The sequence below is a fragment of the Leptodactylus fuscus genome, chromosome 6 (assembly GCF_031893055.1).
Source record: "Leptodactylus fuscus isolate aLepFus1 chromosome 6, aLepFus1.hap2, whole genome shotgun sequence".
NCBI lineage: Eukaryota > Metazoa > Chordata > Amphibia > Anura > Leptodactylidae > Leptodactylus > Leptodactylus fuscus.
Window position 1 is genome coordinate 70,391,571 of NC_134270.1, and position 14,188 is coordinate 70,405,758.

General features: G+C 41.9%; 1 non-coding gene across 1 annotated transcript; it reads right to left on the reverse strand.

Annotated features, from left to right (window-relative positions):
• Window positions 1-680: 680 nt before the first annotated feature.
• Window positions 681-787, reverse strand: LOC142210993 (U6 spliceosomal RNA). Its single transcript, XR_012717096.1, has one exon. It is a non-coding gene; the product is annotated as a U6 spliceosomal RNA (small nuclear RNA).
• Between the last annotated feature and the right edge of the window lie 13,401 nt (window positions 788-14,188).

Here is a 14,188-nt window from a genome sequence, read left to right on the forward strand (position 1 = left end):
AATCTGTAAGAGGAGAAATACAAAGACGCAAAGGCATTGAAGATTGCGACAAGAGAATATGCAAAACACTTTGCCAGTCCCAGAGGATGCTGGGAACAACAAAGGTGTGGGAGGAGCAAAAGAAAAAAGCGGGAAGAATGGAACTAAACTTAAAACTCCTCCAGAACCCAAATAGGAAAGCTATCTACAGGGCCCCTCACCTACCTACTACCAAGTATTTAGAATACCGCTGTCTTCTCATATCAAGCTATTTATTTAGGGGGGTCAGATCTGGGAACTTTATCAATATAGGGGATGGTCTTGTCTGGGTAGGTATTTAGGGGATCTGTATACAAGGAGGGGGTCTAGTCTGGGCTTTGTTTTACCTTAGGAGGTTGGGTTTATTTAGGGGATCTGGTCTAGGGTCAGTATTTCTTGGGGGTTGGCTCCGGGCCGCCTTTTAGCTTAGGGGGTGTAGGGTCTGCCTTCATTCAGGGAGTCTGGTATGTGCATTAGCTTAGGGGATGCCATCTGGGGTCTCCATTTGCGTAGGTGGTTTGGGTCGTGTAGCAGCTTGCGGGGTCGGTGTTGCTTTAGGGGGATGTGATGTGGGTCATAACATATGTGTGTCGTCAGACCAAGACGCGTTTGGCTGACTGGAGACTACTGCTATTCCTCCCGAGTTCATGTAAGAATTGCGTCAAAATATGGAACGCTTCACGAATTTGCGTGTCATCCTTGCGCAGGGGCCATGCTAATCTTCTCTGTATCGTTCCAATTTTAGTATATGTGCTGCCGAAGCAAGCACAACTCCTTGGTCTTCATCCCTTGCTATATATGGTCCTCTGAAATTAGCCCTTGTAAATTATGGAGAGAGAGAGGCCCGTATATAGGAATCTTAATCCCAGGAATCTACAGTGGATCATGAGGCTCATTCTCTCCAACATTCCAGGGTTTTCTTTCTGAAATCTGTAAGAGGAGAAATACAAAGACGCAAAGGCATTGAAGATTGCGACAAGAGAATATGCAAAACACTTTGCCAGTCCCAGAGGATGCTGGGAACAACAAAGGTGTGGGAGGAGCAAAAGAAAAAAGCGGGAAGAATGGAACTAAACTTAAAACTCCTCCAGAGCCCAAATAGGAAAGCTATCTACAGGGCCCCTCACCTACCTACTACCAAGTATTTATTATACCGCTACAGTAGTCAGTTGGAATAGTTTGCTAATGGTTGTCCAACTCATTTTTTATCATTAACAGGGTTTCTAAAGGGGCCATAAGGAAAAAAAATTAACTTTTTCTCCATTTACAGGAATGTCCGGTCTTCTGTACACAGGTTTCCCAGCTGGTGCCCCCGTTTGTGCTGGGTTACAACTACAGCCAATCGCAAGCCTCAGAAGTAAGCTCTTCAAAAATGGCATGTGATTGCTGTGATGTGCTGTTTGTGAAGAGGTGACTGCTGTGAACTGTGATTGACTGCAGCAACGAACTGGCACAAAAAGCCAAGGGACCTGTAAGTGGATGAATATACCTGATTCTTTTGGAAATGGAGGCCTGGAGACAAGTGAGTAAAGTTTTTTTTTTATATTTATGGCCATTCTCAACAGCTCTATTAATAAAAACAAATAGTTGGATAATGAACAGGTATGAGAGTTAATTTGTGGAATTTCTTGCCTTCATAATGTGTTTGAGATCACCATTTATGTTCTGCAGAGATTGGATTGTATACAAGTCCATGTAGCCCTATTTAGTAACTGAATTCACTGAAGGGAGAGTAATCCCAAAAACAAGTACCAAAAATAAAAATAAAACTTCACCTTTATTTTTTTGCAGATAAAAAACAACAAAAAAGGTAAAAACACATCTCCGGCAGACCAGGCAATGGAAGCGCCAGATAATTACTGGGTGTGCACTAATCTTTGTGCCACATCCCCTCGGAGGATAGGAAAAGTATGGGCGAGTAAATGTGGTATAAATTCATCTATTCAGCCCTTTCACTAAGAAATCCTACCTCCCTAAAATATACAAAGTATGTCCGGAGTATATTGGAACTGAATTCACACTAGTATCAACCTCCAAAACCCAATATTATAGTACAAATAGTGGGAGTATCCACTTCCTCCCTGAGGATACTGGCCTAAACGCCACACCAACAGGAAGGGATAGCGGAAAAACTACACCACTGGGTATGGAGGATTCAGTCCATAGCTCCCAGACATACATATAACTACTGCAACTTTTTCCCTACGCGTTTCGTCTCATACGAGACTCCTCAGGGGTATATAGTATGTCAATTTGTTGCAAAAAAGTGGCATAAGCCACACGATAGTGCAAGTGTCTGGCGGTACGATGCACTGACCGCCGGCAGGACCGCTCCACAGACAGCGGTGAAGTGCCCTGTTACTGCCGGTCTTTTTATATCAGTAACCACGCCCCCCGATATACTGCTCAGCCAATCTGGCATCGCCTATCATGACACACCAATAGCTCCATATGTTAATAGAGTACACACCCCCTCCTTGAATGGCTACATACTGACAGGTACCTCCCTCCTTTTCTCTTGCCATATTACATCGCGGCATTGTCCGCAAACAATTGTCCAGCAGTTATCTTGTATCAATCGTCCTCATCTTGAATGATAAAAATTCATTCGATGCACATGTAATGCTACAGATATTATCGTAATCCTCCCAAAATATATTGATAGAGGACTACACATAAACATGTTTACACAGGATGACATCACACGCATGCGCCAAAACTTAGTCTAGAGCCAAGATTGTATAACAAATGACTTAACATGCATGCACGGGACTTTATTACGGAACCATTAGGTAAGTCGACTCGTAATGGCGGAGGTATTGCATCCAAGCCTGTCACCATTCCCAATCCTTATCATGGGGGTGTATAAGCGAGACTTGGTGAGTTATGCAGTCGGGGACTATACACGTATACTGAAAATACCGAGACAAGGGATATATTCACCAGGTATTTGCATGCTTACAATACAGCATTACTGAGTATCAAAAAGTAAATCGCAGTACGGAGCGGACAAAGAGGTATAACCCAATGTATCAATATGTGTGACATCTAGTTTACCCAACACAAAACAAATGTATCGAGATACCAATAAAGAAGGCTACAAAGAAGAAACGGAGCAATCGTTTAGAGGTATTACAGCCAAAATAGGGAAAAGAAATGGACAACTATATAGGTAAGTCAAAACAACCCCCCATATTTTTAAATAAAACAAGAAAAGTCCAAAGAAATTGGATGGTGTGGTGATGGAGGAAGGGAGTGCGTTTGCCAGTCTGGATGTCGAGGCATTATATTCCTCGATCCCACATGCAAAGGGATATGAGGCAGTATGGCATTATCTCAGGTCCAGAAGGGTTCAGCTACAACCTCATAACGAATTGGTTATGAAGTTGCTGGCTTTCGTCCTTGAGAGAAATATTTTTTTGTTTGAGGGGCGGACCTTCCACCAGCTGAGGGGGACGGCGATGGGGAGCCCTGTGGCTCCCACGTACGCCAATCTCTTCCTCGGCTGGTGGGAGGAAACCGTGGTTTTCTCGGACGATGACAGTTGGTGGACTGAACATATTGACCTCTGGTGTCGTTACATCGACGACGTGTTGATTTTGTGGAAGGGGTCTAAAGAACAGTTTGAACGGTTCGTTAGCCAACTTAATATCAATACACTAGGGTTGAGATTTACGGCGGAGTTTGATTTTCACTCTATAACCTTTCTGGACCTTAGGTTGGAAAAAATGCAGGATGGGAAGATAGCCACAACTGTCTTTCGTAAGCCTACTGCAACGAATAGCCTTCTAAATTGGGGGAGCTCTCATCCAACCCCCCTTAAAAGAGGGATCCCTGTAGGACAATTTTTGAGGGCAAGGCGTAATTGCTCCTCAGATTCGGAATTCATTCGAGAATCAAGGGAATTGTCACAGAGGTTTGAGGAGCGAGGATTCCCACGACCAGTGATTCAGGGAGCATTTAGAAAAGCACAAAAGACAGAACGGAAAACACTCCTGGTCCCAAAACCACGTATACAAGGGTCAGAAAGTTGCAGGGTGATTGGCACTTTTGATTCTTGTCATAAGGAGATACGATCCCTGCTACAAAAATATTGGGGCATCCTTAAAGCTGATGCTGAAATAGGTGACTTGTTGGGTGACAAACCCGATGTAACATTTCGACGAGGTCGAAACCTCAAGGACAGGCTGGTCCATAGCCTACTTCCTGAAATTCCTAGAGGGGAGACCTGGCTCTCCGGTGGTAGGAGGGGTGGCACACATAGCTGTGGGAGGTGCACAGCATGTCCATTCATTGATAGGAATAAGGAGTTTGGGAATATACAAACAGGTAAAACATTTTTTTGTAGGGATTTTGCCACCTGTGCGACCATGGGGGTCGTCTACCTCCTTAGCTGTCCATGTCCAATGGTATATGTAGGAAAAACTATTAGACAGCTAAGAAGGAGAGTGAGAGACCATGTATGTGATGTGCTTAATGAAAGGGACACACCAGTAGCACGTCACTTTAATACCTGTCACGCAGGTTTGGTGACAGGTCTAAAGGTCCAGGTGATCGAGGTGATTAGACCACCAAGGCGGGGAGGGGATTGGGACCGTCTCATTTTACAAAAAGAGACACAATGGATATATAGATTGGATACAGTATCCCCTAAGGGACTGAATGAACAAATGGACTTTTCTTGTTTTATTTAAAAATATGGGGGGTTGTTTTGACTTACCTATATAGTTGTCCATTTCTTTTCCCTATTTTGGCTGTAATACCTCTAAACGATTGCTCCGTTTCTTCTTTGTAGCCTTCTTTATTGGTATCTCGATACATTTGTTTTGTGTTGGGTAAACTAGATGTCACACATATTGATACATTGGGTTATACCTCTTTGTCCGCTCCGTACTGCGATTTACTTTTTGATACTCAGTAATGCTGTATTGTAAGCATGCAAATACCTGGTGAATATATCCCTTGTCTCGGTATTTTCAGTATACGTGTATAGTCCCCGACTGCATAACTCACCAAGTCTCGCTTATACACCCCCATGATAAGGATTGGGAATGGTGACAGGCTTGGATGCAATACCTCCGCCATTACGAGCCGACTTACCTAATGGTTCCGTAATAAAGTCCCGTGCATGCATGTTAAGTCATTTGTTATACAATCTTGGCTCTAGACTAAGTTTTGGCGCATGCGTGTGATGTCATCCTGTGTAAACATGTTTATGTGTAGTCCTCTATCAATATATTTTGGGAGGATTACGATAATATCTGTAGCATTACATGTGCATCGAATGAATTTTTATCATTCAAGATGAGGACGATTGATACAAGATAACTGCTGGACAATTGTTTGCGGACAATGCCGCGATGTAATATGGCAAGAGAAAAGGAGGGAGGTACCTGTCAGTATGTAGCCATTCAAGGAGGGGGTGTGTACTCTATTAACATATGGAGCTATTGGTGTGTCATGATAGGCGATGCCAGATTGGCTGAGCAGTATATCGGGGGGCGTGGTTACTGATATAAAAAGACCGGCAGTAACAGGGCACTTCACCGCTGTCTGTGGAGCGGTCCTGCCGGCGGTCAGTGCATCGTACCGCCAGACACTTGCACTATCGTGTGGCTTATGCCACTTTTTTGCAACAAATTGACATACTATATACCCCTGAGGAGTCTCGTATGAGACGAAACGCGTAGGGAAAAAGTTGCAGTAGTTATATGTATGTCTGGGAGCTATGGACTGAATCCTCCATACCCAGTGGTGTAGTTTTTCCGCTATCCCTTCCTGTTGGTGTGGCGTTTAGGCCAGTATCCTCAGGGAGGAAGTGGATACTCCCACTATTTGTACTATAATATTGGGTTTTGGAGGTTGATACTAGTGTGAATTCAGTTCCAATATACTCCGGACATACTTTGTATATTTTAGGGAGGTAGGATTTCTTAGTGAAAGGGCTGAATAGATGAATTTATACCACATTTACTCGCCCATACTTTTCCTATCCTCCGAGGGGATGTGGCACAAAGATTAGTGCACACCCAGTAATTATCTGGCGCTTCCATTGCCTGGTCTGCCGGAGATGTGTTTTTACCTTTTTTGTTGTTTTTTATCTGCAAAAAAATAAAGGTGAAGTTTTATTTTTATTTTTGGTACTTGTTTTTGGGATTACTCTCCCTTCAGTGAATTTTGTATAAAGAAAAGTACTAGACATTGAGTAGTCAGTGAATCTATTTAGTAACTGCTCTTATCCTCATTACAGCAAGAACCACTCAACTAGTAAGCAGAAGTCCATTATTACCTTTATACATGAAAGTCAGTTGATCTGGAAAATTTCAAAAACTTTGATGATATCCTCACCTGCAGTCATGAAATCTGTAAAACACTATGATGAAACTGTCTCTCCAAGGACAGCCCCAGTAAAGGAAGACCAGGATCTAACCCTGCTGCAGAGGATAAGTTACCAACCTCAGAAACAATACATTAACAGTACCTCAGTTTAGGGACAACATAAATGCTTCACAACGATCAAGTACTAGACACATTTCAACATCAACTGTTCAGTTGAGACTGCAAGAGTCAGGCCTTTATGGTTGAATTGCTGCAAAGAAACCATTAATGAGGAGAATTGCTTGGGCCAAGAACACAAGGAATGGACATTAGACCAGAAAAAAATGTGCACTTTGGTTTGATCAGCTAAAAATCTTGAGATTTTTGGTTTACATGGCCATGTTTTTGTGAGAAGCAGAAAAGGTGTGCAGATGGTTTCTACTTATGTGGCTTCCACTGTGAACCATAGAGTTGGAGGTCTGATAGAGTGGGGATGCTTTGCTGGCGGCACTGTTGGTGATTTTTTTCAAAAATTAAGGCACAATTTATTATCATTCTATCCCATCTGATTTTCTGTTAGTGGGACGAATTTTTGTTTTTCAACAGGGCTATGTTAGCTATTTGACCACACAGAAGAGGGATGTTTGACACTGTCTACCAATAAGTATTTGGACAACCATACAAATGAAGATATCTGCGGTGTCACGCCTTTTGACATTAAATAGGAAACAGAACTGATATTAGTGCATTGGCATTAGTCGCATGCAAGAAACCACTAAGTACAGAGTTGTCCGATTTCGAGATAGTGGTAATTGTGGGGTACCACAGAAACGGTCGATCCTTAAGAGACATAGCATGCGAACTGAATTAACCAAAATCAACAGTGGCCTATGTAATTACGAAGTGGAAGGTGAACGGTGATTGTTGGAATGTGCTCCGAGTCAGCAGACCCCCGAAACTTGGAGACAGAGACCGACAAGTGCTGGCCAGAGAAACTACTCCCAACCGATGGCTCACATACACCAGGAGTTTCAACAATGATCCGGGAGTATTGTGTTGATCAATACCATCCATAAGGAAGCACATCTGCTGAGTTCTTTTTTTTTTTTTTTTTTAATTTTAAGTTTATTGACATAATGGCATAAAAGAAACAAAAGCAGTAATACAGCTAGTTTCAGTGGAGACGCAGCTCCAGAAAGCAAGATGGTGCGGAGATACATGATCCCAACGTCAAAGCGAACAACATCGTAAATGTCAATAAACAATTTTTACACATTTTTTGGTTTTGAAAGGATGGTAAGGGGGGGATAGCGGGGAAGGGTAGGTGAATAGGTAGAGGGAGGGAGGGGGGGGAGAAGGGAAGAGGGGGGGTGGAGTAAGGGGTAGGGAGAGTAAGGGGTAGGGTAGGAAGAAGGACAAGGGAGGGGGGGGAAATTACACATATGAGGACACCACAAAAAACATAGACAAGAGAAGAGAGAAAGGAGGAGAGAAGAAAGAAAGAAAGAAAGAAAGAAAGAAAGAAAGAAAGAAAGAAAGAAAGAAGAAGAGAGAGAGAAAGAAAGAAAGAGGAAGAAAGGAATGTTAGAGTGACTAAGAAGAATGGATGGCTGCGGGTGTTTAGGATCTGGTGTGGCGTAGTCATCTGTTGTCGAGCCATGGCGACCAGAGAGAAAGGTATGACTTCCTGTTTCTTTGGGACCAGCTCAAGAGTTCTTCAAATTTAGCCATTTGATCCACTTTGGCGAGCCAGTGAGAGAGAGAGGGGGACTCAGTCTGCTTCCACAAGGGGGGTATTAGTGCCTTTGCAGCTGAGAGCAGGTGATAAATCAAGCGTTGCGACTTAGCTGGTATGTTTGGGATCGGGAGGAAGAGGATAATAAGGGCAGGTGTAATTCTAAAGTCCTGAAAACCTAAGGATCTTATCTTGACTTCTACCTCCTCCCAAAACGATCGAATATTTGAGCAAGTCCACCAAATGTGTAGCAGTGTGCCCGTGTCTCTTTCGCATCTCCAGCAGACTGCAGAATCAATCAATTTATGAGCTTTTAACCACGCTGGTGAACGGTACCAGCGTGTGAGGAGCTTGTAATGCGTCTCTTGTATTTGGACACACGGTCAGGTTCCACAAGATCTGTCCATTACAATTTTAAGCTGTTCAGGGGTTAGCGTCAACTCAAGATCCTTCTCCCAACTAATGAGGAAAAATGGCTTTGCCACAGACGGAGGGCGGACAACCTTGTTCAGAAGAAGAGACATCTTGAATTTGGAAGAATCTGCCTGAAAGTGGAGCTGTTCAAGGTAAGTAGGGCTTCGTTTCCAATCAAAGAGACTCTCAAATTGTCGTCTGCAGTTCGCATAGTGGGAGAAATGCAAAAAAGTAAGCAATCCTTTATGCTGGGAAAGAGCTGCTAAGTCTGCAACCGTTTCAGGCGTGGGTAGTCCTTCTCCGTCATAGAAATCCGCTAACGGGACGTGGAGAAGCAGGTCCCAAAAATCCTAAATAGGGAGGATGTCTGGAATCAGATGAGGTATCAGGCCTCACATCTGCTGAGTTCTACCAACTATTGAATATGAATAAATGTTGTTTTTCTATTCTACCACAGTTCTCCAAATACTTATTGGTAGACAGTATATCTGATGACATGGTCTTGACGCTCATACAACCTAAACCCAGTGTTAGGGAATTGCCTGTTTTGCAATTCCCCAGTACTTGCTGCTGAAACCTAAGTGGAAGAGAATGACAGAGACAGTGAGTCCTAAACGCAACCCCGCCCCTGTCCCTACTTACTTGCCTCAGCTACCCTAGGTGACAATCTCTTCCTACAAAGCAAGTGATACACAGAACAGGATAAACAACAAAACACAGAAGAGGAGTCAGCAAGCCAAGGTCAAACCAGAGAGATAAACAGTACCAAATCGCAATCCAAAAGAAAAGTAAAAAAAACAAAAAAGAAGAGGTCAGTAATACAATACAAAAGCAAGGGAAATCGCTTAGCAAAGTCAGAGGCACAATAGCCAGCAACCACATGTGGGCAGAGGACCTGTTTATAGGAAGTCCAGAACCCACCCTGGCCAACAGAGAATGACAAGCGTCCAGGAGCAGGTAATCATGAGTGGACATGCCTCCTGTGCCGTACAATGCGGCCAGAGGTCGGCGCACAAGTACGAACAGGTGAGGACGTAACACCCAGTTGATATGATCTTGGTGAGTAGGACCACATGGTAAAGAAAAGCAGACCAAAAAAACTCAACACCTTTGGGAACTTTTTCAAGGCTTTTGGAAAACGAGATAATGTCAAGAGCTTGCAAGCTTTCATCAAAGAAAAAGGGGGTTACTTTGAATAATCTAAAAAAATAAAGCATATTCTGGTTTGTTAACATATTTTGCAGACTCTTTAATTTCACATGTTTATTCATGGCTTTTATGTCTCCAATAGAAATCTACAGTGTAGAAATTCAAAAGATGTGTCCAAACTTTTGAATGGAACTGTATTTCTTATCTCTAGCTATATCCAGTATATGAAGTCCATTAAATTATATTGTGCTAAATATTTACTATTCAGTTAATTTATTAGAGCATTTGACAGGCATACAGCTTGGTCACTTCAAAAAGCACAATTCAAGACTCTGCTTTCTGTGTCCATATGGTGTAAATGATAAATCAGAATGACTACAAATGTCTGTCTAGCATGTGGACTATTTACTGTAGTGCCTTTAAACCCTAGGCAAAGTCAAATGTTAGTTCTTTCTCAGATTTCTTTCTACACAGTTTACACCAGGGGAAGTAAAAGTCATTTACTGATTTATGCACAGGTGTAAAGTGAAGCTCCTGGCCTGCAATGAATAATCTATGAGACTAAGGCCCCAGGTTGTGGGAAAGCAGCTTTTTGTTGCAGATTTTGCAGTGTTTTTTTTAGTCAAAAGTGGATTGAAAAGGAATAGGAAGTATAGAAGAAACAATACCGTTAAAACCACTCCTGGCTTTGAAAAAAAAAAAAAAAAAAACACAGCAAAATCTGCAACAAAAAATTAGGTTTTCTGCAACATGGGACCTTATCCTAAGGGTGAATTCACATATGAAAGATATGCTTCAAAAACACATGTTCCATTCATCTGCAGACATTGTCTCTGCAAGATCCTTTTAATGAATGACACTTTCAGAAAATTTTGCAAAAAATCTGCTGTGTAAATTCATTTTATTCACAGATCTATAGACTTACCATATATACTCGAGTATAAGCCGACCCGAATATAAGCCGAGGCCCCTAATTTTACCACAAAAAACTGGGAAAACTTTTTGACTCAAGTATAAGCCTAGGGGGGAAATGCAGCAGCTACTGGAAAATTTCAAAAATTAAAATGGTCGGAGTTTTTGGGTGCAGTAGTTGCTGGGTGCTGGGGAAGGGGAGGGGGTGTTTTGGTTGTCTGTCTGCCCCTACCCTGAGGATTGTTTTTTTTCCCCCACTTGGAATTCAGCCTGGCTGAATATAGCGTATCTGCAGATCCCCTATATTCAGTAGACCGGGCACTTTCAGACACAGGGATACCTAATGTGTATGTGTTTCACAGTCATTTTCTACTTTTGTATGTATTCTAGGGAAAGGAGGGATTTCGAACTTTAATTTTTTTTAAAGCTTCTCCCCCCCCCCCCCCCTCTATTTTATGGGAGATTCTATACATTAATGTTACGGCTGGTCATAGACCCCCACCACCACCACCACCAACCTAAAAAAAAATATTTATTTTTTTTGCTGACTTCAGTATAAGCCGAGGGGGGCTTTTTCAGCACAAAAAATGTGCTGAAAAATTTAGCTTATACTCGAGTATATACGGTAATGTGATGCATATGAGGAAAAAAAAAAAGATATGATTCTGTTGTGGAAGAAGTGGCATTGACTCCAGTTAGGTACCTAAAGGGGTTGTCCGGGATAAAATACAAATATTTCTCTAAACTAATTTCCTCCCCCTGCCTAACTTCTATTTTACTTATAGTTAAAAAAAATGTATAATTACCCATATCCCTGGGGCGGTTATGTGACTGTCCCAGGGGCACTTACTGATAATCCAGTGACGTTCTGTTTCACTGCTTCCCAAAATGGAACGTCACCAGTATATTCTATTTTTGTCCGTTTTCATGGACAGTTCAATACAAATGAAAGGGTCTGTTTTTAATGTCAAAATTACCAAAATTAATTTTCATCCATGTGAAGGCCCAAAACAGATGATTGGGTTGGGTCAAAAAAAAAAAATAGACCAGTGAAGTTCATGCATTTCTTTAACTGTCAGTTTACCCCATCCCACTGCAGGCATTTTCCGATTTTCATTTTCCATTTTTGACTTCCCCCCTTCCAAAGCCCCTAACTTTTTTATTTTTTCGCTCTTATAGCCAATTAAGGTCTTCATGTTTACGGGACAAATTTTTCTTCATGATAGTACTGTTACTTACTCTGTACAATATACTGGTAAACTGGAAAAAAAAAATCAGAATGGGGTGGATTTGAAGAAAAAGTGCATGACTGCGGGCTTAGTTTTTACGGCGTTCACTGTGCAGCCGAAATGAGATGTCAGTTGTATTCTATGTTTCGGTATGATTCTGAGGATACCAAATTTATATGGTTTTATTTATATTTTAACCCCTTAACAAAAACCCAAAACTGCGCCAAAATTTTTTTTTTCTAAAAATCACCATATTCTAACCCCCATAACTTTTTTATACTTCCGTATACGGGAATACATAGGGCGTCTTTTTTTGCAGGGCTGGGTGTACTTTTTAGTTATACCATTTTGGGGAATCACTTTGCTTTGATTACTTATTTTAAAAAAATTTTTTATATATATTTGCAGAGTGGGCGTTTTAAGACTCGAAATCTTGCAATCTGTCATCATTTTTTGTTAGCCATTAAAAAAGGTATCAACTACTGAGGACTCTCAATCTTTACATAATAATTTTAGTTTTATCACAATGGAAACAAGGACACGAGGCCTGGCAGGCCCAGTTAGTAACTGCTATTACAGCCATCCAAAAGTCCTTTGACAGACCAGAATAGGCGACACTAGTGTGACCATGAACTTAGTGTACAGGATGCAGTGTAATGTATTTGATGCTGCGCTCAAGTTGCTACATTAAAAACCTGTGATGACAGAGGGATTGTCCAGATATGTAAAGCATTAATTTGACAACTGACTTTTCTCCGGAGCTTTCATGTCTGCTTTGTTATTTGAGAAGAAAGTTGCTATGGATTTTGTCCTGATTCCTCATTTTGTTTCTGTTAATAGAGATCCCTATGTTACCCTGAGTGTTGTCTTCTAAACCACTGTATACATGTCATAGAGGCTTAGCTGCAATATCGACCATAGCACATGACCAAGAATGTCACTTTCTTATAAAGTAGATCATTCATTTAACATGTACATTAAAGAAAATTGGAATAGAGGAATTTGACTTCATTGTGTACAGGCTCATGTCCAACCTTTAATATACATTATTATTTATTTTCTGATTCAATTGTAAAGAAATTAAACAAAAAAATATGGCAAATTTGTCTGATCTCTGGGAGCTTGGGTCACACTCAACAAGTATGGGTGGGTTTCTCTATGCAGCAGACTCTGGACCTGAAAAAAAACTAATTATTGACTCTCCCAAGGCAGGAAAAGATGTTTAAGGCCAGTTGGAGATGACCATGGTGTGGGTCAGTGTGCTATTCCTGTATTTCACCGATAGCACATTAATCTATTCTTTTCTATGGGCGCGAACACACGACCATGAATTTCACAGTCCAGTGTGTGTGGGCTGACACTCCGGATCACAAAACATAGAACAAGTCCTATTTCTATCCTATTTTGCATCCCTTGCTTCCGTGGCTCCTATTCATTTAATGAAAGGAGCCGGGGATGCATGACCCATGCAGAGGCAGCACACAGGGTACATCCCCATTTCCTTGATCATCTGCAACCGGCCTAATGCTAAGGCAGCCTCCACACGGCATTTATGCTCCACTCATTCTGAACATAAACTTGTTCAGAGTGAGCGGTATAAAAAACAGATCCCATTGAATGGGTGCCGGCATACGTGCGTATCGCATTGAAAGCAATAGGTAAAAAAGCCTCCCTATGATTTCAATGGGTAGCACGCGTATGCCGGCACCCACTGAAGTCAATGGGATCTGTTTTTTATGCCGCTCACTCTGAACAAGTTTACATTAAGAATGAGCGGAGCATAAACTCCATGTGAAGGCTCCTTAAGGCCACACACTGTGGACAATATGCTTTTTTTGTTGCAGACTTTGTTGCAGGTTTGAAGAAACTGAGCCTTGAAAAAAAATGGGAAATATAAATATGGGACAGCGCTGCAATACCTAGACTCAGTGCTACTGTTTGTAAGGAGACTAAGCAGATGAGTTTGCAGTATGTATATCTGTGATCTGCAGAGGTCCCAGGTGTCGGACAACAATATATCTAATATACTAACATTAATGGTCTATCCTAATGATAGACCGTTAATGTTAGAAACTGAATTACCCCTTTAAGCTTTTCCCTCATGCTAAATCCACCCCTAGCTTTGGCTCAAAAATATTTGAACTCGGCTTAAGGGTATGTTCACATGGTGGAATTTGCTGCAGATTTGGGGGTGGATTTCGCCCCCGAATCTGGGGCAGATTCTACCTGAAACCCACCTCTCATTGTTTTCAAAGAGAGGCAGAGATCGCAGCAGGACTTGGAAAAAAACAGCATCCTATTCGATCTTGCCGCGGATTCTGCGGCTGATTCAGCCAGAGAGTCCACAGCTCGAGACCCCCTTTGCTGATTAGGACCATTCATCTGGGCCTAATCCCCAACGGAAAGCCAATGC